The 11,533-nt window shown below is 38.2% G+C and overlaps 1 long non-coding RNA gene across 2 annotated transcripts in view; it reads left to right on the top strand.

Annotated features, from left to right (window-relative positions):
- Nucleotides 1–2,790, top strand: part of LOC111538040 — a 14,180-nt gene extending 11,390 nt beyond the window's left edge. For both annotated transcript variants that reach the window (XR_002730192.1, XR_002730191.1), the window contains one exon: nt 1,189–2,790. This is a non-coding gene — a long non-coding RNA (uncharacterized LOC111538040). The remainder of the gene's footprint in view (nt 1–1,188) is intronic.
- The last annotated feature ends 8,743 nt before the right edge of the window (nt 2,791–11,533 follow it).

Raw genomic sequence — 11,533 nt, 5'->3', positions numbered from 1 at the left:
TCTTTCTTTCTTTCTTTCTTTCTTTCTTTCTTTCTTTCTTTCTTTCTCTTTCTTTCTTTCTTTCTTTCTTCTTTCTTTCTTTCCCTTCCTTCCTTTTCTTCCTTTTCTTTTCTTTCTTTCTTTCTTTCTTTCTTTCTTTCTTTCTTTCTTTCTTTCTTTCTTTCTTTCTTTCTTTCCCTTCCTTCCTTCCTTCCTTCCTTCCTTCCTTCCTTCCTTCCTTCCTTCCTTCCTTCCTTCCTTTTCTTTCTTTTCTTTCTTAATGGAGTTTCACTCTTGTTGCCCAGGCTGGAGTGCAGTGATGCGATTTTGGCTCACTGCAACCTCTGCCTACTGGGTTCAAGCAATTCTCCTGCCTCAGCCTCCCAAGTAGCAGGGATTACAGGCACCCACCACCACGCCCAGCTAATTGTTGTATTTTTGGTAGAGACAGAGTTTCACCATGTTGGCCAGGCTGGTCTCAAACTCCTGACCTTGGGTGATCTGCCCACCTCGGCCTCCCAATGTGCTGGGATTACAGGCATGAGCCACCACCCCCGGCCACCTTTCCTTAGACTTTCTTTATGCCCCGTTTAGCCTGGACTTCTGAGTGCCATTTGCTCCTATCTGACTTCACTGACGTGACATAACCCATTATCTCAGGTTGGGCTTTTCTTGGAAGCAGCACAAGATAAGGATAAAGAAGAGAGTGGACTCCAGAACCTACCTTCTAGCCTGACTCTACCACTTCCTGGTGGGCTGACTTTGGGCAAATGCCTTTGTTCCCCTCCTCTGTATGATGGGGATCATAAGAGCATTACCCTCATGGGATTGTCATGAGAATTCCATAAGTCTTTGTGAAGTGATTAGAATGGTGCTTTGCACACAGTAAGCTCTTCGTAGATGTTTTTAAATAAATGTAAAAGTACATAAGGACAGGATGGCTTGGCTGGCCTTTAGAAGCCTGTTAGACTCCAGTTTGAGTGGGGGTGGGGAAGCCTCTTTCCCCAGACCTGCCTGCCCCAGTGTACAGCTCTTTGGACCCAAGTCCTGGCTCTTCACAGATGGGTTTCATTCTCCACATTGGGTCACATCTGGCTGTATCTTGAGACAGACCATCCTACCTGGGGAGCACAAATTTTCACATCTAGGACAAGTAAAACAACTGCCATTCAAATGTAACTTTCATGAGGTATCCTTCCACCCATATAGAAATATCAAAGATTATCAGAAAAAGGATGGGAAGAGCAGTCTCTAAGAGCAGAAATTACTCACAAGAGCAAAACAGAGGAAGGTAAGAAAAATAAATTCAGACTGGGAATAAACATTATGTTATTATGATTATGTTACAAATCTTGACCAGTTAAGAATAGTCACCTGCCTAAAAGGATTAATCAATCTTCCTTTCTGGTTAGTGTATATTCTGTTCAGACACTGCAAGGGTTATCTGAGTGGACTTGTCCCCCGAATGCCCATAACCTTTGGCTGCAGCTTGTTCAATAGACATGTGTAATTATTATACATTTGAGTTAGTCACATCATGTCATGTTGGCTGAGACATGAAGTAATTTCTAATTGGATCAGTTACAAACCTTTCTTTTTCCTGCTTAAACCATAATACCTGCAGTTTATATATGTTTTATTTCCTATGAGCTGTTAATGAGGATGATGTTCTTCTTCAGAGTTGAAATAAAGGAAAAGTTGTCTTAAATAAGCACCTGGAGGCCTAAGAAATTTCATGGAACTGTTAGGGTCTAGAGATAGGGCCTAATCACTGTAGAAGAAGTATCTTAAAATAGTTAAGTTTCACACACCCTAACCACCATGTTTTGTGTAAGTAGGAAAATGCCAGTAACTAAACTGAAATGTAACATTTGGGAAGATCCTAGGATTGCTGCATTTGTCAATGGATAATGTAAGTAGCAGTTCATCAACCTGCAAAACACTGTACCACACTCACTGATACACAGTTACAACCTAGAAACCATTAGCAATCTAGTGTGCAAGTCAAGAGACTGTCCTTTCTTTCAGTCATTACTCCCCTCTCTGATTTCTAACAGCATAGGTTAGTTTTGCCTGCTTTTGTTTTTAAGTAAATGGAACCATTTTCTATGTACTCTTTTGACTCTGACTTTCCTTCATTATTGGTTGTGAGATTCACCCATTGCATAGTTTGATTTTAAATCTTGCTACTTTCAGGCTCTGTGACTTAGGGAAGTTGCTGTAGAATCAGGGTAACAATGGCTAATTCTTAGGAGTGAGGGCGAGAATGAAATAAGATAACAGGAGAAGACCTCTCAGCCACTGCCCATTTCTAACAGATGCCCTTTCCATCTCTCCTCCGACAGCCTCTTCTGTCCCACCCTACTCCTTGACCTTAATACCATGCTGCAGCTTCCTCTGGCTCTTCTCACTTGGGGCTGGGCATCTGCAGCAGTGGACAGGCAACACCCAGGCTCCTGGCAGATCTGCTTTCCCTAATTAATAGGCTTCATAAAGAACTCTGAGGATAAAAATAAAAGCCATAGTCTGAAAGAAACTACTTGCTGCAAATCACGTAATTGGTGAAGAACTTGTATCCAGAATGTAAAAAGAGACCTCTCAAAACTCAAAAAGAAGAGAATAAATACACAACTCAAAACTTGGGCAAAGAATTTGAACAAACATTTCACCAAAGGAGGTATGTGGATGACAAACACATGAAAATATGCTCAACATCGTAAGTCATTAAGAAAATGCAAATTAAAACTACAGTGAAATGCCACTGCACATCTATTAGAAGAGCTAAAATTACAAAAAAAACAAAACAAAAAAGAAAAAAATTGATCATACGAGGTGTTGGTTAGGATGTGGAGGAACCAGAACTCTCATGCATGGCTTGTAGGGATGTAAACAGATACAAACAATTTAGAAGAGAATTGGAAGTTTTTAAAAAATAAAAATATACACCATAGGACCCACCATTACTCTTCTAGATATTTACCTAAGAGAAATGAAAGCATATGTCTACACAGTGACATGTAAACAAATAGGAACTTTATTCATAAACTGGAAACAACCAAAATGTCTATCAACAGATGAATGGATAAACAATTTTGATATATCCTTACAATGGAATACTACTCAACAATAAAAAGGAATTAACTATGAATAAACACAAATGGATTGAATTGCAAAATTGAGAGAAAGAATCTAGGCAAAGAGTACACTCTATGATTCCATTCATGTATGTTAGTAAATGCAAAATAATCTGTAGTGACAGAGAGTAGCAAATCAGTGGTTGCCAAGGAGTGAAGGGGATGGGCTAGGAGGTACCACAAGGGATCATGAGGAAACTTTTGCTAGTGATGCATAGTTTACTATCTTGATGTTAGTCTTAGTTTCATGATTGTATACATACGTCAAAACCTATGAATTGTGTACATTAAATATGTGCTCTTTACTCTGTGTCAGTTATGCCTCAATAAAGCTATTATAATTTTTTTTTTTTTTTTTAAGGAAAAAAAAGGACTGTAAAGCTTTCAGGTCTGAGTGGTACATTAAGCATTTTCAATACTTAAACAGAAAACTGTTTCATTTGGTTACCAAAATGCAATTACTTTTTAAGAACAATTACTAATGTGTTTCCTGCCCATTTGGACTGTTCATGATCCATTGCTTGGTTGCTTACGGACTGCCAACCAATAAATAACCCTTCAGGAAGATGACCACTCTCCAAATCAGGCTTAGCATGCCCATTAATTTTAGCCACCATCAAGTTCCTCTTCCTACCTTTGAATATGAATATGGAAAAAAATGTCTCATCATGTCAATTAATTTGGTATAAAACTGACTTTTGGCCTTTTCCCACTCCCTTCTCCTCCCACCGAGACCTCACTATGTCCCTCTCTAACCCTGACACAAACCATTCATTGAAGTACCACAGTCCTGGGCAATGTGTGTACACAGAAAGTTGATTTCTGAGAATTGTTTTTTTAGAAACTTCAACAGATTTCAAAATTAGTTCATGGCTCAAGAGCTCAGTCTGACTCAGAATTTATATGCAAACAATAGACATAGTTAAAAAAAAAATCATCAGAAACACCTAAGATCAAAGCTTTTTTGTTCCAGCTGCTAAGAGGGAGATTTTGGGACATCCATTTTAGTCCCTTGGCAGTAATAATCCTGAGTTCTATGCTGTGACATAGAAGCAGAGTCAATAAGGTCATTGAAGGAGAAGCTAATAGTACAGAAACTTCCAGTGTTCCCACAAAGAAGTGAATTTGGTATTATATTGTAAACAGAAAAAAATTTGTAATAAAAATTGAACAGTAAGGCTTTGGTTAGAAAAACACTTCATAAAACAAAGAGGAATAGGCTTTATGACCTGGAGTATTAAGCCTTGTTTTAAAAAAATTGCAAAAACCAAGAAAATGAAAATTGACAGGTATAAATACAGTAGAAAAACTAAGGTGGAGTGACTCAGTTCTAGGATTGTCTGATATATAAAGAGACACAGGATAGTCCCATGGGAATGAACAGGACTCCTAGATTCCTTGAGTTCAAATTCTGTCTTCACTACTTACTAGATATGTGACCTTGAGTTACTTTTGCTAAGTTTTATCTTCCTACTCTAAAAAATAAGGATCATAAAAGTACCTACCTCATAAGATTGGTTTGAGGTGAGCTAACACAGTAAAACATTCAACAGAGTGTTTAGTGGTAAGGACTCAATAAATGTCAGCTTTGTTTTTATGAAGTATAACTGAGATATGCTCTAAGCAATCATCTTGTATCAGAATTACCCAAACTTGCCCATCATAACAATCACCTGGGGCTTTTATGGAACATACAGATTCTAGGGCCCTGACTCAGACCTACTGAAACTGCATCTCCAGATGAGGGGCCCAGGGCTCTAGACACATTTGGGAAACAGAGATGATGTTAGTAAAATTTCATTTCCCTACTATATCTGTAGGTCTCAAATTTGAGGACACATAACAATCATCTGGGGTCTGGTTAAAATACACACTCCTAGCATTCCTATCCCCCAGAGAATCTGATTAAGGTCTAGGATGGTGTCAGAACAATTGGGTTTTAAATAAGCGCTTCCCTGGTGATTCTGGGCAAAGGGCTCTCATCCTACGTTTTGGAAAACACTGCCCAACATTGTGTTACCCTTATTTAGACTAAAAAGAGAACTCTAGGAATAGTCCCTAATCTAGTAGAAAATGTTCAATAGCTTTGTTTCTGCTACCAATTCATGCAATGTATCAATTAGAGGGAATAATTTAATCTCTCTACCAAGTATTTTTTTTCTCATCCATTGAAATTGGTCCTTTCTATGCCAATTTCTTTGGCTTGAGGTTAAAAAGTAACTCTCCAGTCCATTATACATTTGATGCAGCTGTTCAGGGTTTCATGATTGTGCTATGTCAGCCTTTTTGCCACCTCTGATCACTTAGTCCGATTTAGGGCCCTGTAGGCACCCTGAAGCTAAGACTTTGCTTGCTTAACTTGTGTTTCATGCTGGGTATTTCTGAGTCATTTCTGATGAGCAGAGGGCTTGAGGGAAGCATGAACAAAAGAAGTGAGAGCTGGATGGGCACAGAGGCACTTGGTTCCTATAGAGGCTTTGTGGCACCTGACTTGCCAGCTGCTTCGGTGCTTGCCCTCGCAGTTCAGGATTCACTGAATGTGCTGAGATAAAGCAGCAAACAGATCCTGAGAGTAGAGACAGGCTACACAGGCATTATATGCATGGGTTTTTGCATGACTTTTGATGGGTCAACGATAAATGCTCAAGTTTGTGAGCAGCCCAGAGAGGTCTGGAAAGATATGCCAGTGTGTCAGAGCTGGAAAGTGTGAACTGGAAGAGAAGCACAACTCCAGCAGAGAATGGCAGGAAGCTTTTCTGTTAGTCCTGTGGAATTCAACCATGAACTGAGAAATCATCTCGCTGGGACACATCTGCAGTCATCCACTTAAAGTTAAGAGCCATAACAGAACAGAATTTAGGATATAAGTAAATAAAAAATGTGACACCAATTTGGGGAAATATCTTGCTAAATAATTGCCATCTTCCCTATGTGTATTAGTGCCCGTGATCAATAGACCTGGGCGTGGATCATTTTATCCATCTCTTTTGGAACAGATTCACCTTATTATTAAAAGCCAACTCAGACACTCAGTCTCATTTTTCATAGTGTTCCAATTCAAAACTTGACAGTTCTTGAAACTCCTCAAAAATAGTAATTCAGGAAATCATTTCAGTAGTTTTTTAAATATATGAGGTGGACAATATAAAAATTTGAAATTTACCTGGGATAAGCAGCATCACTTAGACAGTGAGGGTGAAGAATAAAAATTTGGGAAACACTAAAGTCTACTCTTTTCTCCACTTCACATCTATTGGGAATATTCTGGAAAGTGATTTTTGCCCGTGGTTCCTAAATGTCTTTCTTTTGTGAGCTATACCAGTCACCAGGTGTGTCATGTCCATACAGCTTTCCTAAGAAATGGAAATTAAAGTGTCTTTCCAACTCCACAGGCATCATACCTGCTGAATAATAAAGAGGATAAATGGCTCATATTTAGGAACTACTTACTATAGGTACAATTGGGAATTGTCAGGATGCAGGTCTTTTTACAAAAGTTCTAGCAGCTGCATTTTACCAAATGAAGGTTGTTTTGTTGTTGTTATTGTTAGTGGCTACACTGGTATATAACAATAAACAGAAAATCTCATTAGCATCCTTTCTTTTTCCCACACACCTGCTCTATATGGCTTAGAGGCAAAGTGGGGATTAATTTGTTTTGTATCACGGAAAGGGAGGTATTCAGAAAATTAAATCATGAATAAACTTGAAACAGACACAGTCAGAAGTAACCTTATCATCAAGTGATGTTTATTATGTTTCCATATTCACACAATTCTACTACTTTACAGAGTTCATGCCAGCTTATAAATTTTATGCATTTATTTCCTCCCAATCTTTCATGTATTTCTATTTTCCTACATATTAGTTAGGAATGTTTTTAGCTTTAAGTAACAAAGCCCAACTAAGAGTACCTTAAATCATAAGGATATTTATTATTTATTTAATGAGCAGTCTAGAATGATATAGATGGCATCATGGTTGTTTGGTACCTCCAAGATGCCCATCATAGATCTTTATTCCTTTGCTTCACCATTCTCAGTGTTGGCCTATTGTCCCCTTGGTTGTCATTGTATGTTCACAAGATAGCACAATTCCTACATTACATCCTTACATCATTGTCAATGCCAGGAAGCAGAAATATAAGGGGCAGATGCCAAAAAAAGGAAAAAAAAAATGTGATTTGGCACTGACTAGTTACAAGAAGAGCACTAACTTTTCAGGGTAGTATAACTTGGCAAATGTTAAAACAATGAACAGTAATAATATTGTGCACTTTGTGCCAAGCATTGTGCTTTACAGTTTTAAAGTCATCTTTTTAATCTTCACAATAGTGCTATGAGAGTAATACTATGAAAATCCTCTTTTTTATTTATTTATTTATTTATTTTTTTTTTGAGATGGAGTCTTGCTCTGTTGCTAGGCTGGAGTGTAGAAGCACCATCTCAACTCACTGCAACCTCTGCCTCCCGGGTTCAAGCAATTCACCTGCCTCAGTCAAAAATCCTCATTTTATAGCTATAAAAAGATGAGATAGCAATATTAAAAATGATTTTTACAAAAAAAATTTTGAATGACATTTTAGCCTACCATTCTATACAAAATGTTTTTATTTTGTCCTGAATATGGACGTGTGTGGCTCAGTTCAACCTTCAGGGAAGGACCTGTTGCCTTAGCTCCTAAGAGTGTTGTTATCAGACACCCTTCAGCTGGCAGCCCCTGGAGGGAGAGAACTGACTCTCCCAAGCTCACCTTCTCCCTCAGCGGCCAACATCCAATGACTGATTGGGAGTATACAGACCAGGTATTCTGGCCCAATGTGGGACAACTCTAATGGGCCAGTTCATCTAGACTTCTCCCTCTGCCCATTCCTGATTCCTCTTCCTTCTTTCTACAGGTCTTGATCCTAAGGGTATTTCCTGATAAACATCCTGAATCCAACTCTGTCTTAGAATCTGTCTCCCAGAAAAAGATCAAACTGTGACAACTTTTAAGATCCCTTCCACCTCCCGTCTATATGTATTTTTATTTTACATTATTGCAGACATACTGAAGTACTACTTTTGTTGTTATTGTTAGTGGCCACACTGGTATATACCAATAAATAGAAAATCTAATTTTTAATCTTAACATTCTGTCATGAACAACTCCTCATGTTGTTAAATAGCCTTCATAGTTACCTTTTTAAAATTTAAAACCAAAGTAATTTAACCATATTACAGAATGTTTGAAAAAAAAGTTACTCACAACCCCACTACCAAACATAGTTGATTATTTTGACATATTTCCTTTTAAGTTATTTTTCCCCAACGAATAGTTTTGATAACATTATAATCACAACTTACAAGCAGCACCCTTTTCCACATCATTTTAGAATTCTTTATTTGCTTACTTTTATGATCTCACTTGGGCCAGAAAGCATTAAAAGCAGCCTGTAAAATTACATGAATTCAGTAAAAAGGGAAGCTAGACATCAGCAGGGGTCTTCTATTCCTCAGGGATTTATGTAAACATACATCAATTACTTGAACACATGGCAAATGAGAATCCAGAGCCCTTCTAAGATTTTGAGAATATCTGACTTCTTCACACATTTTTCTTAACTCCTTTGTCTGCCTGACAGTGAGAACTGGCTGCCCGAGTCTTGCTCATATCAATCCAGGTGATAAGCACGGCACTTTTACTAGTTGCCACACGTTCACACACTCAAAACCTACAAATATACTAAAGAAAAAAAATAAAACCCACTTTAACCAGACATTTTGTGACTCAGCTCACTTCACTAAAGGTTTGTAGTTCCCATCTTTCTGTCTCCCACTTCCTTCCTCATTTGCTGTTGTAACAAACAAATTCTTCCCCTCTCCTACTGCAGCATCAGTTCCGCCTAAATTCTTCCCCTCCCCTACTGCAGCATCAGTTCAACCTAATTTCAGGCCCTTCAAACCGAACTTTTGCCCGAAAGCAGCTTATATGACCATTCATTTCCTCAATGTGGGCAGGTTTTGTCCTACAAGGAATGCTCTCTTTTTAAACATTGAGAAAAAATATATATATTTTTGGATCTCAACATTAAAATAAGAGAGTGAGGGAAAATGAGAGAGTATGATGCAAACAGAAAGGTTGGTCACAAAGTATAGGTCAAGCAGTTTCTGAATTTGAAAAGCTGCTGGGGAGGGCAGAGGAAGGACTGAAATCAAGCAACATGACAGAAGTATCTGAATAACTTAGCAGCTGGTGGGACCTATGGAACAGAAGAGATGGGGAAGTAAAAAGTTACACCAGAATTATGAAATCAGGGATATTTAGGAAAGTAGCCCCATCATGTGATGAAATAAGAAACTTAGAAAGGAGAGTCAGTTTGGAGGAGATGATGGTGCATTTACCTTCTCAGGTAAAGATCCTGCAGAAAGTCTTTGTAATTGGAGTGTGGATGAATGGGACCCTGGGAGGGATATTGAGACTGATCTGACTCCTGGCTGCCTGTGAACATCTGTGGAGGACTACAGAATGACACTGTCACTATAAAAACCAGTCCAAAGAGAAGGGAGATTTGTAGTAGGGTGCAGGGCAGGATGAATTAAAACAATTTTCTGGGTAAGCATCAAGTGATAGGGTGATATGGGGAGATGGATTAGTGGAGCAAGTAAGAGGTTGTGACTTCTACAGTGTCCACAATTAGGGTTTTTCTTTTTTGTTATTTTGCCTGTCTGAGTGTTGGCATTATTTTGTGAAAGGGAGAGGCATCATGCTGGGGATGAAAAATGATTTTCTGGTACTTGCTGCAGCTAACTCTGTTACCATAGCAACCGACTTAGGAGGGAGGATTTTACTAGAGACAGTCTATACTGGACTGTTGTGATTTCAAAGGGAAATATTTACAACTCTGTCAGTATAGCTGTTCCAGTTTAGATTGTGACAGCATGGCAGGTTAAACTCTATTTCAAAGATTTCTAAAGAGTTTAATCATTATTAACTCAAATTAACGCTCTTTTTGACCAGTTGCCCAAAGCAAAACCTTGCAGTATGTACAGCCCATGGTGGTTGGGGTTAGTTTGTCCGTTTTTTGTTTGTTTGTTTGTTTTTTAGCTCTGTTGATAGTGAAGTTTGTCTACGTTGGGGTTTAAACCAAACCAAAATATTAAAATTATTGTGTGAGACCGATGCGGGGCGCTATGGACAGTTTTTGTCTTATCTCATTCAGAACTCAGAGAGTCTCCTTATTCCTCTCACAAAAAGCCTCTCCACCAAGCATTACAAGAAATGGATATTTCACTGGAGGCTTGGTGGGAGGAGTTGGTTTATTTCACAGAGCTGGGAGCCTTTTACCTCCTCCCCATGTGAAACAATATATTCTATTGTCTTTCATTACAGCAGGGAGCTGAATCTCTGCTTCACTTCCACCTCCTTTCTCCAGCCTCTCCTCCTTCTATATCTCCATTTTTAGATAGAACTATAGGATGTGATACAGACTCCTCCAGCTGGGGCTCCCCACATTCATTTCTTAAAACTGTCTGTAAAAGACAGCCACTTAGTGACTTCATTTGTTCATGGCAAATCAAGTCTTTCATTAGCTAGAATCTTCCTTCCTTAGATAATAGAGAGTAATTATAAATAAAAATGTTTTCTCTGTGTACTTGCTGTTAAAAAATATGTATATATATATGTGTGTGTGTATGTGTGTATATATGTGTGTGTGTGTATATATATATAAAATGTTCTTTTAGGCTTCTGTATGCCTTTGGTTTGAAAGCCAGATTTTCCTGATTTTGAAGTGAAGCACCTCTCCAGATTCTGGCAATTACAAAATCTGGAGATAGCGTTTTGCACCAAAAGTGTAAAGAGTGAGTGTACCGGTCTAAGTCTTTCAGTCTCAGATTTTCTCCCCTCTATTCTAGTGTAAGATTGACTCTGACCTTAGCTGAGTGTGACACTAATTACTACAGGTTTTAAATTATTGTTTTACTTCTCCCTTCATCCCCCAGTGGTATTTCCCATTTTGAAAGATGATTTTGTTAATTAATCTTAAATGGTGATATATTTGTGCGTGAAGACAGATTTGAGAGGGGTGATACTGGGAATTCTTGCACATTCCCAGCCCCATTTCTGGAATCAGTACTACTCCATTCTCAAACATAGTTCATCAGAGAATTACACAGAATCAGCTGAGAAACACTCATCACTGAACTTTTCCAAACTTTCTCCCAAATTTTCACCTAAAACTAAAGATCTCTTTATCTATTCATTTGTAATATCTATTCCTTTGTAATAAATAAAGATTCAGTATTTATTTATTTGTGTATTTGTTGAGACATTGTTATGGACTTTGGACATCACGGATACACGTTATGGGCATTGTTCATGTTATACCTGAATTTGCTTCTGGCAGAGTTACCATTTTATTTTACTTACATGATAATCAA

Source organism: Piliocolobus tephrosceles, chromosome 5 (genome assembly GCF_002776525.5).
Source record: "Piliocolobus tephrosceles isolate RC106 chromosome 5, ASM277652v3, whole genome shotgun sequence".
NCBI classification, from domain to species: Eukaryota; Metazoa; Chordata; class Mammalia; order Primates; family Cercopithecidae; genus Piliocolobus; species Piliocolobus tephrosceles.
The sequence above is the reverse complement of the archived record's forward strand: the minus strand, read 5'-3'. Positions and strand labels throughout refer to the sequence as shown.